At 44.1% G+C, this 11,809-nt stretch overlaps 1 long non-coding RNA gene across 1 annotated transcript; it reads right to left on the reverse strand.

The window, feature by feature from the left end:
* Window positions 1–698: 698 nt before the first annotated feature.
* On the reverse strand, window positions 699–5,024 carry LOC146195806 (uncharacterized). The gene is made up of 3 exons (XR_014705594.1): window positions 4,961–5,024; window positions 4,666–4,731; window positions 699–964 (listed from the first exon to the last, which is right to left on the reverse strand). It is a non-coding gene; the product is annotated as an uncharacterized LOC146195806 (long non-coding RNA).
* Window positions 5,025–11,809: the final 6,785 nt, after the last annotated feature.

Here is an 11,809-nt window from a genome sequence, read left to right on the forward strand (position 1 = left end):
ACAGCTCATATATTCATTGATCGCATGTGCTGCTAGAGTCATTATTCAGAGTTTTCTGTACACTGCTGAATTAATTGTACTCTCATTGAGCTGTCATGTTGTCATCATGCCCGAGACGCTTTGCATTGTAGCCCCATCCAGTAGTGCAGCCAGAGCTAGAGTTTTACCATATTTGTCATCAACGAATGCCGCAGATGCCCTCTCCTCCTGTTTTCGCACTTTTTTTTTCATAAACTAAAGTCGCCTTTGAATCTCCTAGATTTTAACCTTGCAAAACTGTGTCTAGTCAGGCCAAAGCTATCACGCATATCTTTCTTTTCTTTTTTTTGCAGCTGTGGGTTTCGTGGACCCTAAAAATCACTTCGTGAGCCCTTATTTGAGAAACACTGACCTATGATATGCTTTTAGCAATTACCACTGTGTGACGGGACATTTTGAATTTTTTTTGTGAAGTGGTGACCACAGGCCACTAAAGGTGTTTTCAACGTTGTAGCTGAGGCTCACTTGAGAGAGGTTGTGCACATATTTTTTTTTCGAGTCATTGCATATGTTTACAATTCTAACAATGCAAATATTTCTTAAAATATGCAATTTAAAATTAGTGTAATGCCCTTTGCAGATAATTTTGGACCTGTATTTGCGAAACTGTAGCCTTAGCTACTTATGCACCATAACATGCAAGAACAGAAACACACCGACAGCATTTGTGTTGCAAAAATGTATTTGGGATTTATTTGGCAAAGTGAACATGGTCGAGAGAGTTTTGGAGAAAATAAACTGGTGCTATCTGCAATGTGATATAGTGCCAACATAAATAACTTTCATTCTTTCATCAGCGCAATCAGCATCTTGTCAACTGATTGCCAAGATTTCACCAGCTGATCTTCACATGTCCATCTTCACACGGGGCAGTGTTCTTCACCATGTGCTGCATAAAAAATCCGTGTTGTATTCTTCTACCTTCCTGGAATGAAAAGGTGCAGTGTTCACAGAAATTACTGTAAAATTAAAGCTGTTATGAGAAAGCTGGAGGTTGTTTAATATTGCTCTCCAGCTGGTATTGCAGTGAATAACTACGCACATGATTATTTCATGAAATGTCTGGGCATATGGCATACCCCTATATCATGGCACAGAAGTGCAGCAGTCTCCTCTTGTGAATGCACCTATCGGGGGTGGAATTGCAGCTCCATTTGCTCCATTCTGCTCCCAAACTGCTTTTTCTGCTCTATCCTGCTCCAAAATGCAATATTGCTCCAAAACTGCTCCTAACTGGCTGTTTTATTGTTCTACCATCAAATTTAGTGCAACACGCAAACAATGTCTTTGCACCAGTGGCAAAGATATAACGCATCTAGCACTGGGCTTAATACAAACGAAATTTTTGTAAGGGAAGGAAGCATTTGGCATAATAAATATTTGTTTGCAAGTAAATTTAATATGAGTCACTGGCGATTGGAGATAATTGCAAAAAAAATGCACTGTGCATGTGCCGTAGCACCTCCTCTCAGCCTTTTGAATCGCCGGTGAAGGGAGAAGCAAGAGCAGCAAGCGAAGCAGATAGGCGCAAACTACTGTGAGTCGTTCGGAAGGAAACTTGTCCGACTGGAAAAACCACATGAGTTATTCTAATGGTTGTGGTCTAAGAACAAGCAGGCACTTATCGAGCCTCTTTTTCAGTAACAAGCTTGTCGGGCCTACGGCAGACAAAATCATACTTGAATCGTTATGGGTTGGTACTCCAAAGATGTCACTCACTAGGAAGCGTCTCAAGAGTGTTGGAAAGCCATAGAGGGCCTGTTGCCAAGATTTAAAAAATGAGCCCTAGCATTGCTCAAGCAAAAAATGATAAAACTATTGGGAGGAGGTAGTGAAGTAAAAATGCTGAAGAATGAAAAGGCTACCCTTCAGTGATATCTACATTTCCTGAAGGCACTACTGACCACTGCTCAGGAATTTATCAGCACAGGCATAGGATCAAAAAGGGATATGCGCAAGATAGAGAGCAGAAATGTCATGTCCATTAATCTGAGCTCCAAATTAGTGGCATTGCTTGAGTGCATTGAAGTTGTAAACTCGACATTTGAATCTGTCAAGTGTCAGAATAGGCAACTGCGTTAGGTCACAAGGTCACACTAGGTGTTCAGTTATAAAGCACACCAGCAAGCATTTTGTTTGCTGCTAGTCTGTTCCAAGTTGTTGGCCGTTGTCTTGTCAGAAATGAGTGCGAAGATGGACAGGCATTGAACTTGCATAAAAAGGAAGAGCTCATCTTCTTCTGTCAAAGAAAAAAACAATTACTACAATTATCAGAGGCATTTGACCTTAGGAACCTGCTCCAAAACATAAATCAAATGCTCCAAAACTCTTGTCTCGCTGCTCCCAAAGCTGATTCAAAATGCTTGAGCCTGCTTCCACCCCTAACCTATGTATCAGACCCATTGATGACTGTCTTTAGTGGTAATGACACATACCCACGGCGGGGAATAGGCCATGGTATATAGCAAGTACAAAAGGTTCATGGACAAGCAATTGAGTATTTTGATAATTACGAATCTTAAACTAGATTTCATGAAAAAAAAGAAAGGAAAAGAAAAGGCAGTGAATTCTCATTGTAGCAATCTACCTGGTGTGATTATATAGTTGTGAACAGAATTGCACACAGGTTGTAAGGTATATCCCTTGGCACTTGCCCCGAAGGAGAGGAGAATAAACACAAATAGCATGCCTGAGTAATCACCAGCTGAACGATCTAACAGTCACTAACAGTGTTTCACAAGGAAGCCTGCTTTGGCCACTGTTGTTGAAAGTGTTCATCAAAGACATTGCCCACATCGACATATCCATTAAATTTGTCGTACATATATAGGGTGGATCTGGTACATATGATATGGGCGTGTCCAGAAATCTAAAATATAAATCGAGAGACAAAAAATAATTTTGGGAAACTACTGTCGAGCTCATGCCCTGAAACTCTGCTAGGTCTAATCCGACTAGCTCACGTCGCCCATGTCCAAGGACTCCAAGCCGTCATCTTCGCGGATAAGTTGACACTTACCTTGCATCTGTTGGATATTTATTAGTTTTGCCACCACCACATGCAGATGACTGTTCTATTATGACGGGCACAGATGCAGACACGTTGACAAAGCAAAGCCTTCCTGTTAACATTATTGTTGTGGTTTCAAACAAACTTAATATAAATTGTTCAAAGACAACGCTAATTACTTTCCCAGAAAAAAAATTTTTAAATCGTGCTGTCAGCAATGAGAGCCGGAACATTACAATTGTAGGCTCGCAGAGAATACTAAGTGTCACGTTCAACAGCAATCTATACTGGGACTTGCCTGTTGCTGGCATATGCAAAATATTTTCCATGGTATTTGATGTTATTTTATGTCAGTGAACGCTCCTTCTGATGCACATTGAAAACAAATTGAATCATTTTTCACATCAACCAATGCATTAAGACCACAGTGGAGGGTGGAGTAAACAATAATATAATTTTGCCATCCTTTTCTTGAGGATAAATAAAATTCACCAAATGGGTAATTGCGGTAGAAATGTCTCTATAAAATATTACTTCTGAGCTTTTGCGTTGACTATGCACATGCACAGCAGCATGCTGCAATGACCTAAGAGCTGGAAATGCATCACGCGTCCAGGCAAACATCACACAAAAGTGTGAAGCCGCAAAAAGAAAAAGCATGTGGTAACTTCCCACGCTTTGCCCGATGATGAATACATTCTGGAGAGGGGTGCCTGATGGCACACCACACAGGGAGATACGGTGGCTGTTTAAGAGAAGGGACATGGCCATAAAACCATTACACTGATCCATTAGGAGTTGAGTTCTACAGATGCTGTTTTGATCCGCTGTATGTGGCATCAGACATGCCCTGTGTTTTTCTGGCAGACTCCTTGTTCGACTATTGCAACGCTATCGAAGTGAAAAGGGAAGTTTCTATGTCTCCTCGCCTGTTCCCAAGGTATGACTGCAGGAACATTGCTTACCAATACTGTTTGATTGACTGGCTGATTGACCCGGAGAGATGTGCCGTGTTTTATTGGCCAAAGTTCTGCAAGAGGGCTGGATTGATTGTTTAAAGGTTTCTTGTGGAGAAAAAAAAAACAATACTGGCCCTGGGCAAGAGGCTCAATAGTCTATCATTGCTATGAACTTGCTTTTGACCTTTTGCTGTTAAGACCTTTGAAGTATGTACATAAGTCTGCAGAAGTGCAATCAAATTTCATTGCTTTTGTTCTCTCATCTTCGAAACGTCATTCTTCTCTCAAACCGAAGACTCAGTCATGCCACCAAATGGAGTGTAGGTTCAAAACAGTGAGACAAGCATAACAATACACAAAGCATTGCGATTGTCTCGTGAGTGTGCACCATGAACATGAAAATTTGTGAATAATTTGTTTTCCTACTCATTTATTTCATTTATCGCTGCTTTCATAGACCATTGCATTTTGTATAATGCATTGTTGCTGCTGCTGGTCCGTGCATAGTTTTGGCATGAATGCAAAAGCTAACTAGGTTCTAGTGCAGTTGTACTAAGCAGTCTTGAGTTTCAAACTATAGTACGTTGTTAAGGCATTGAGATAAATAAAACTATTTACAAATTGGTGCTGCTCAAAATAACGTAAATATGTCCTCACCCCTCAGGGGCACTGACTGCAGGCTTGGTGTTGACGGCAGCGGCTCCACACTGTGCAGACTTGTGGCTGTGCCATGGAAGCAAGCAAATGAAAGAAATAATTATTTCTGCAGCCATGAGATCTTGGGCTGTTTTCCGGTGCATAACAACATGCACGAGCTTACTTTAGCACTCTGGCTACACCTTGTACACTGCAGTAAGAGAATCAAGACTGAACATTGCAGTGCTTTGTAAATAGCTGTAACATGTTCAACAAGAACATTGAAGAAAGTAATATAAGAAGTGTTGTCGCTTACTATTCCGGGAGTTGTCATGATTGCTTTCATCATCATGAGTCTCCCTGGGCACCATGTCATTCAGGCACTTGCAGGCTCATTTTCATCTGAAAGGGAATAACCATATGAGACACAGATGATTGGTAATTAACTTACAAACATAATATAGGATCTAATTGTGCAGCTGAAAGTTGTGCCAGGACACTAGAACAGTGCCACGACGCAGACACTGTTGCCTTCATTCAATGCAATGGTCCTTAACAAGGATCCTTTTTTAATTTTCAGGTGTTTTTATAACACAATGAGCAAACCAGTTCAGCCTCTGCGACTTGTAAATGCTAATAGGACTTCCAGTGCCTGGATGTTTTGTCCAACAGCATAAAATATTGGTGCACTTCATTTCACGTGCTGACACAGGGACACAAGTTCATAAGCTTGGAGCAAAAAAAAATATTAAATGACCTCTTGCAACATTTTGCTTTGGCACTGCATTCAGCATGTGCTGTTAGCTAATGGTGCCAGACAATTGTCTGAGAAGATAAAGTACATCATCTTGCAAACAATTTTCATTTATTGTGGCTCCTGGTGGCTGTGCACATTTACATGCACATGTAAACAAAAGCAACTACACGACGTGTATTATATTATGCAACTCCAGCCATGCTTAGCAAAAATGCTGAAATATCATGTATCTAATTCGCACAACGTAAGTGGCTTTTGACTTTGCGCTGCTATTCCCCAGCAATCGACTAGGCGGTGTTCAGACGGGCGGGCCGTATGTATCGTGGGAAAGCATCCACCACCACTCCTACTCGGAGCGCACGCGATCGGCAGGCGCCGTGTCACTGCCATTACGAGCTACTCGAAATTGCCGTTTTCGTCACATATGATAACTAATTGTTCCGCTCGGACAGTCCGCCGTCCAGTCCGATCGTCTGAACAGAGAAGGTAGTGGTGGTGACTTACCAGAATCATTTTTTTTTCTGACGCTGGATGGCTTGCAAAGGCCTTTGCGAACGTCTTCATTGCGCAGCGGAGCGAGCGCTCGTTCGCCGTCGGCGGATCCCTAGAAATCGTTGCAACTTCTTTCGACGGCGCCTTCTCCCTGCGCTGTACAGTGTATGCATAGGATGGTGGCGATCTCGAGCTACTTGCTGGTCGTCCGCCGCACTGAAACGCTTGCGCATGATGTTTTCTTGGCACGGCCGGGGCAAGGGTATTACAGCATTTGATGACGCTAATGCGAAAACGGAAGAACTATGTGGCCCGTTGCGCACAGCAGCACTCTACAAGCACTCGTAGCACCATCCCATCAATGCGGTGTCCCGGACTAGGGACGCCGACCATGTAGCGGGGCCACTCTGTGGCTCCCAAACTCCAATTAACCAATAAACGTTTCCACCACCACCATCCCATCGGCGCTTGGCTTAGCTTGGCGGCTTGGCTCCATGGCTGCTGAAATCTCGTGAGATCTCGCGAGATTACGGTAAGCTGGACGTCACGCGGCATACGTCTCCGGAGTGCGTCTCCAGCGCCTGCACGTATCGGCAGTTTTCACGCATGCGCAATAGGCGTCCGATACGTCTACGTCTGTACGTCTCCGGGAGACGTAATACGTCTCCGGTAAGCTAAATCTCTCTTATGTCTATTCCGCCGCTCTTCATAGCCCTCGGAACAGGAATTCTTAACCTCTGACGCTCAGACTCTGCACACCATCCGTTCGTCGCCGCCCTACCGCTGTTGTTCTCCGTCGCCCAATCTCGCCGCCCGTCATCTCCTGACGCGTATGCTCAATGTCGTTCGGAAAATAGACGGCTGCATCGTCTGGAGGTGATGCACCTTTGACAATCCGACCCGAAAACGCTCCAATTCTCCAGGTCCGACGGAACAAGCTTAGCGTCGACGTGGACCAGTCGTCACTGTTAAAGCTCTGATCGACACGGGATCGAACATCTCCGTTATGATTGCCCGTCTCCGCCATCGCCTAATCAAACTGCTCAGTCATGCATCCTCAACTATTGTCCGTGTCGCTGATGGTGGCACTTCTGCTGTGGTTAGAATGTGTACAGCTCGTGTGTCAATCGCCGGCCGTCATACTTCTGTTTTCTTCACTGGCCTTGAACACTACCCTCCTGACCTAATCCTTTGCCTTGAATTTCTCTCTGACTATTCTGTCCTCATTGATTGTGCCACAAGTGTTGTTCACCTCGACCTACCTTTTACGAAGGAGCCGCCGGATCCAGTTGTCAACCGCCTATGTACTGTTAATTTTCTCCGCCTGGACCTCGTAGCCGCCACCTATGTATCGTTCTTGTCCGTCTCTCCAGTCCCCGATGACCAGTACATCATTACTCCAGCCCTTGATTTACCTCTCGCACGGAACGTTGCCCTTGCGCTTACAGTTGTTACTATGTTTGCGAATCAAGTTTCTCTTCTAGTCCTCAACTTTGCATTGCACGTTAAGGCAGGTGCTGCGCATGAAATATATATATATATATATATATATATATATATATATATATATATATACATATATACATATTTTGAGCCACCGCTCGAACAAACGTCTTTCTTCCAGCCGCAATCTGGAACGCTGCGCGTGATCTTGCGAAGTACACCGATGAATGATGACAATGCTGCGTATGTACAGGTGAAAGAGGTGAACGTTCTGGCACCGTGTTCACACAAATTCCCCCGCCAGGAAGCGGCCACTCTGGTCGCTGTTTAGATGGAAGCGGGTTTTGGTGGGTGTACGGCTTCATGCGCGAGTCATGAACAAATTCTTCTGAGCACCGACGCCGATCGGCGACGGTGCGCGATGAGACAACGAGGTAGTTTACGGGAGATGTTTACTGGAGCACGGGGTAAGGATCGTATAGCGATGGAGGAACTTCTCGCACAATCCAGGCGTGCTGATCGGCGTCCAGAGTAGCGCTTTATCACCGGTTGTGAAGGAGATAGTGCGGTAGTGGTGGTCATAGTGGTGCTTTCGTTCTTGCTGGCGGCTTCAGTGTTGCGGCGAGCAATTTGCCGATAATGGGCCATACGTGTACAAAACTGGTCATTCAACGATGCAGATGGGGAGGCAAGAGCAGAGAAGAAGTTAGGGTCGAATAGTGTTGTTGGTTGACGGCCATAAACTAAGAATGGGCTGTAGCGAGTGGTGCGTTGAGCGCCTTAGGGGCATAGGTAACGAAAGGCAAAATGGTGTCCCAGTTGTTATGGTCCGGACTGACGTACATGAATATCATGTCGGACAAGGTGCGGTGAAAGCGTTCGATGAGACCTTTGGTCTGAGGATTAGGACTAGAAGATGTCTCGTGGACGGTGTTGGCAGCGTGGAGTACTTCCGACAGAACTTTGGAAAGAAATGTCTTCCCACGGTGGCTAATCAAGATACGGGAGCACCATGACGCAAGACGATCGATCGCAGGAAAAACTCGGCAACTTCAGAAGCGGAACCGGAGTAAAGAGAGGCTGTTTCAGCGCAGCGCGTCAGATGGTCAATGGCGGTTACAAGCCATCGATGACCGGCGCCCGTGAGAGGTAGGGGGCCGAAAAAGGTAATGGCGACAGAATCGAAAGGTACGGATGGGCAAGGAAGAGGTTGCAAGGGCCGGCAGGAAGAGATGTTGACCACCTACTATTTTGGCAAGGCGCACATGATATGTATATATGTATTTGACAACGCTGGTAGAAAGCCAGGGCCAAAAGTAGTGGCTTTTTATACGGTCGTATGTCTTGTGGTGTCCTAAATGACCAGCATTGGCACCATCATGGTAAGCCTCGAACACGCGATGATGGAGAGAGCGAGGAACAACGGGAACCCATGGTGACCGGTCGTGTGGTATACAGAGCGGTAAAGCGTTTCGTGTTGAATCCGGAAAAGGTGATGCTGACGACGCAGGCGACTGTTGGGTGCCGGTGATTGACCGCGGAGGCGAGTGATAATTGTGCTGCAGTAAGGATCAGCCTGCTGCAATGTTAGGATATTACTGCTTAGCTCCAGCGGAGAGGTCTCGATGGGTGCAACATCTAGATGATCACCGGAAGGCTGACGTGAGGGGCAGAGCGTAGTGGCCGCATGGTAGTTGGTTGGGGTAGAAGACAGCGGGCAACGAGAGAGGGCGTCAGCATGGAGGTGCTTTCTGCCGGATTTGTAAGTGATGTTGAAGGTATACTCTTGTAAACGTAGCACCCAGCCACCTCTCCGCTGGACCAATATGCATATAATTAGTGAATGCTTTTAAATGCACTGATTTGCACATCAGGAATTTCGCCCACTACGAATGCGTCAGCAATTCTGTATCCAAATGCCCAAAAGCTTGCTCCAACTGCTGCGGTGGAGCTTACTGGGGTTTTGGCTCCCACTGAGCGAAGATAATATTCAAGGGAGGGTGGGAACATAATATACGAGTGCTGAAACTGCGAAAAATAGAGGGCATGCACCCTTGTATCGTTTGTTCAGGTTGTATAGTTTCAATTTTAAAGCAATTTGAAAACTATGCGAAGAAAGGAGCAGGAGAGACATGACATTCACTCACAAGACCCACACTGGGCCCTTTGCTTGAGTCTTTGTGTCTATTCTTGTCTGTCTTATTCGAACAGTGTCATGTTTGTTCAACAATAAATCGACGAGCGCAACTTCATTTCTTCCTTAGGTAATATTTTTAGTCATTTCATTCGTCACGGAGCTGTGAATATTTAATTTTTTTTTCATTTCATTTTAATATTTTTATGCTCCTTAAAAGGTGCGTTAAATAAGGAGTGCAAAATTGAAAATCGCATTTTCACAAAACGGAAAAATTTTACGTTTTCGACACAATGATGTCAGCAAATGGCAGTTGCAATGTTGTCTAGAAGGCCGTCCCAGTCTGCAGGTGCACGAGGAAAAAACGAATTATAGAATGTGACAGTCCGCGAGCGTGGACGGATAATTTGTAGCTGATACTGATGCGATACGATATGCGCGCGGGAGGGGAATTAAGGAGCAATGCGCATGGGCGTCATAGGAGTATCATGAACGACGAGTTTGAAGAGATTCGAGGGCACTAAGGAGATATGCTTGATGAGGGTTCGGAACTGGAGATGCAAACTCTTGCTTAGGTCAGACAAGTGATTTGCATAGCTAGTAATTTTACATGGTGGGGAGCATGATAAAGGCAATGTTTTAAGAAACCTAATGTCCTGTTTGATGACGAAGCTTTGTTAACAACATGCACCCACCAAGTAAGGTCGCTAGAAATTGTTATGCCGAAATACTTTTTTTTTATTGTTTTTTGGTGCGCTACAGGAAAATAGGCAGACACTGCTTGGACCCATAGCCAGCGGCTAGTAAAGGGTCCAATGAATAAAGTACACAGGTTGCAGGCACCCAATCGTCAAAGTTAGAGACATTAGAAGAAGGAACTTTACAATAAACGTGAAGAAAGTTAGTTACCGCTTATACATTCGTAAAACTACCAATGAAGAGAAGAAAATATAAACTAAAACCTCACAAATGAAACAAAAGTGCGTGGAACTTATACAAGAATTAAAGCAACGAAATATGAATGCATAATGTCACCACACTATAACAATACATAATGTCACATGTCGCATGTATGACTAAACCAGTTGTATGGGTACTTCTCTGAATACGTAAGCAAAGAAGATGATTACGGTGACGGTTATTGGACAAAGATTACATTTACGAGGGTTAAGTTTCTTTAGCTACTCGTTCCACCAGTCGTGAGCAGCATTAACATTATTATAAACTGAAATTTGGTGACCGGTGGTTAGAATAAAGCGATAAACTGCACAGACATCAGCGAACATGTTTATGTAGGATCTTATTTTGATGGCCTATAATTGATGTATGTGAGAAATAGCGGGCCAAGCTGAGACCCCTGCTGGGCGCCTGACGGTAATAAGAATGAGCTGATTGTTAAGGAAGACAAACTGAGAACGATTAGTCAAAACATCTTCAATCTGCCTCAATATACAGGACTGTAAATGTTGACGAGAAAGCTTTATTAGTTGCCTTTTATGAGGTACTTTATCAAAGGCATTAGAAAAATCTTAAGATATGACGTCTGTCAGTAGGTTAGAGTCAATGTTAGCATGCAGATCATGTATGAATGTTGCAGCTTGTGTCTCGCAGGAGTAACCTCGGCGGAACCCATGCAGTGTAGGATGCACAAATGTGTTTGTATCGAGAAATATCATGATGTGGGTAGAGATGAAATGTTCCATGATTTTGCAGGGAATGCTAGTTGACGATATGGGACGGTAATTTAGTGGTGTGTTGCCTGATTTGTAGACTGAACGACCTTCCCGTGTTTCAAATCTTCGGGCAGTCTCCCGTGGAGAGACTGAGTGAACAAAAAGGACAACCGCGATCAATATATGGACATATATCTTTGTGGTTGCTAATGCCAGCTGTCTAGAATGGTTACTTACATAGGTTAGCGGATTAAGTCTAGAAGATTGTTATTTAGGTTCACAATGGCAGCACTGAGACCTACCTATGGCGGAGAATCTCTATTGTTTAAAACTATTTTCTGCTTTCATCTAATCTGGCAGACGTGCTCGCTGATAACATAATTTTGTTTTTGTAGATGATTGAATATAATATCATACACGCATATATACAGGTTTCATATTCTTCTAGCGCCGGACAACTTTCCTGCCAGTCTCCAAAGTCGATGGACATGCCGCAACCCGTGCCTATACTGATATTTCCTTCTCAAACAGTATGCAAATAAACTTTTAAGCATTGACCAGGTTTGAGAAAGTGTTTTGTGTGTCTGCTCTTTTTTTTTTGCTCAGTTAGTGACGCTTTGGAGACAGTTGACTACATGCATCATCCCAGAGCCGTTCTAACTACAT

Source organism: Amblyomma maculatum, chromosome 3 (assembly GCF_055883805.1).
Source record: "Amblyomma maculatum isolate TAMU_Amacu chromosome 3, ASM5588380v1, whole genome shotgun sequence".
NCBI lineage: Eukaryota > Metazoa > Arthropoda > Arachnida > Ixodida > Ixodidae > Amblyomma > Amblyomma maculatum.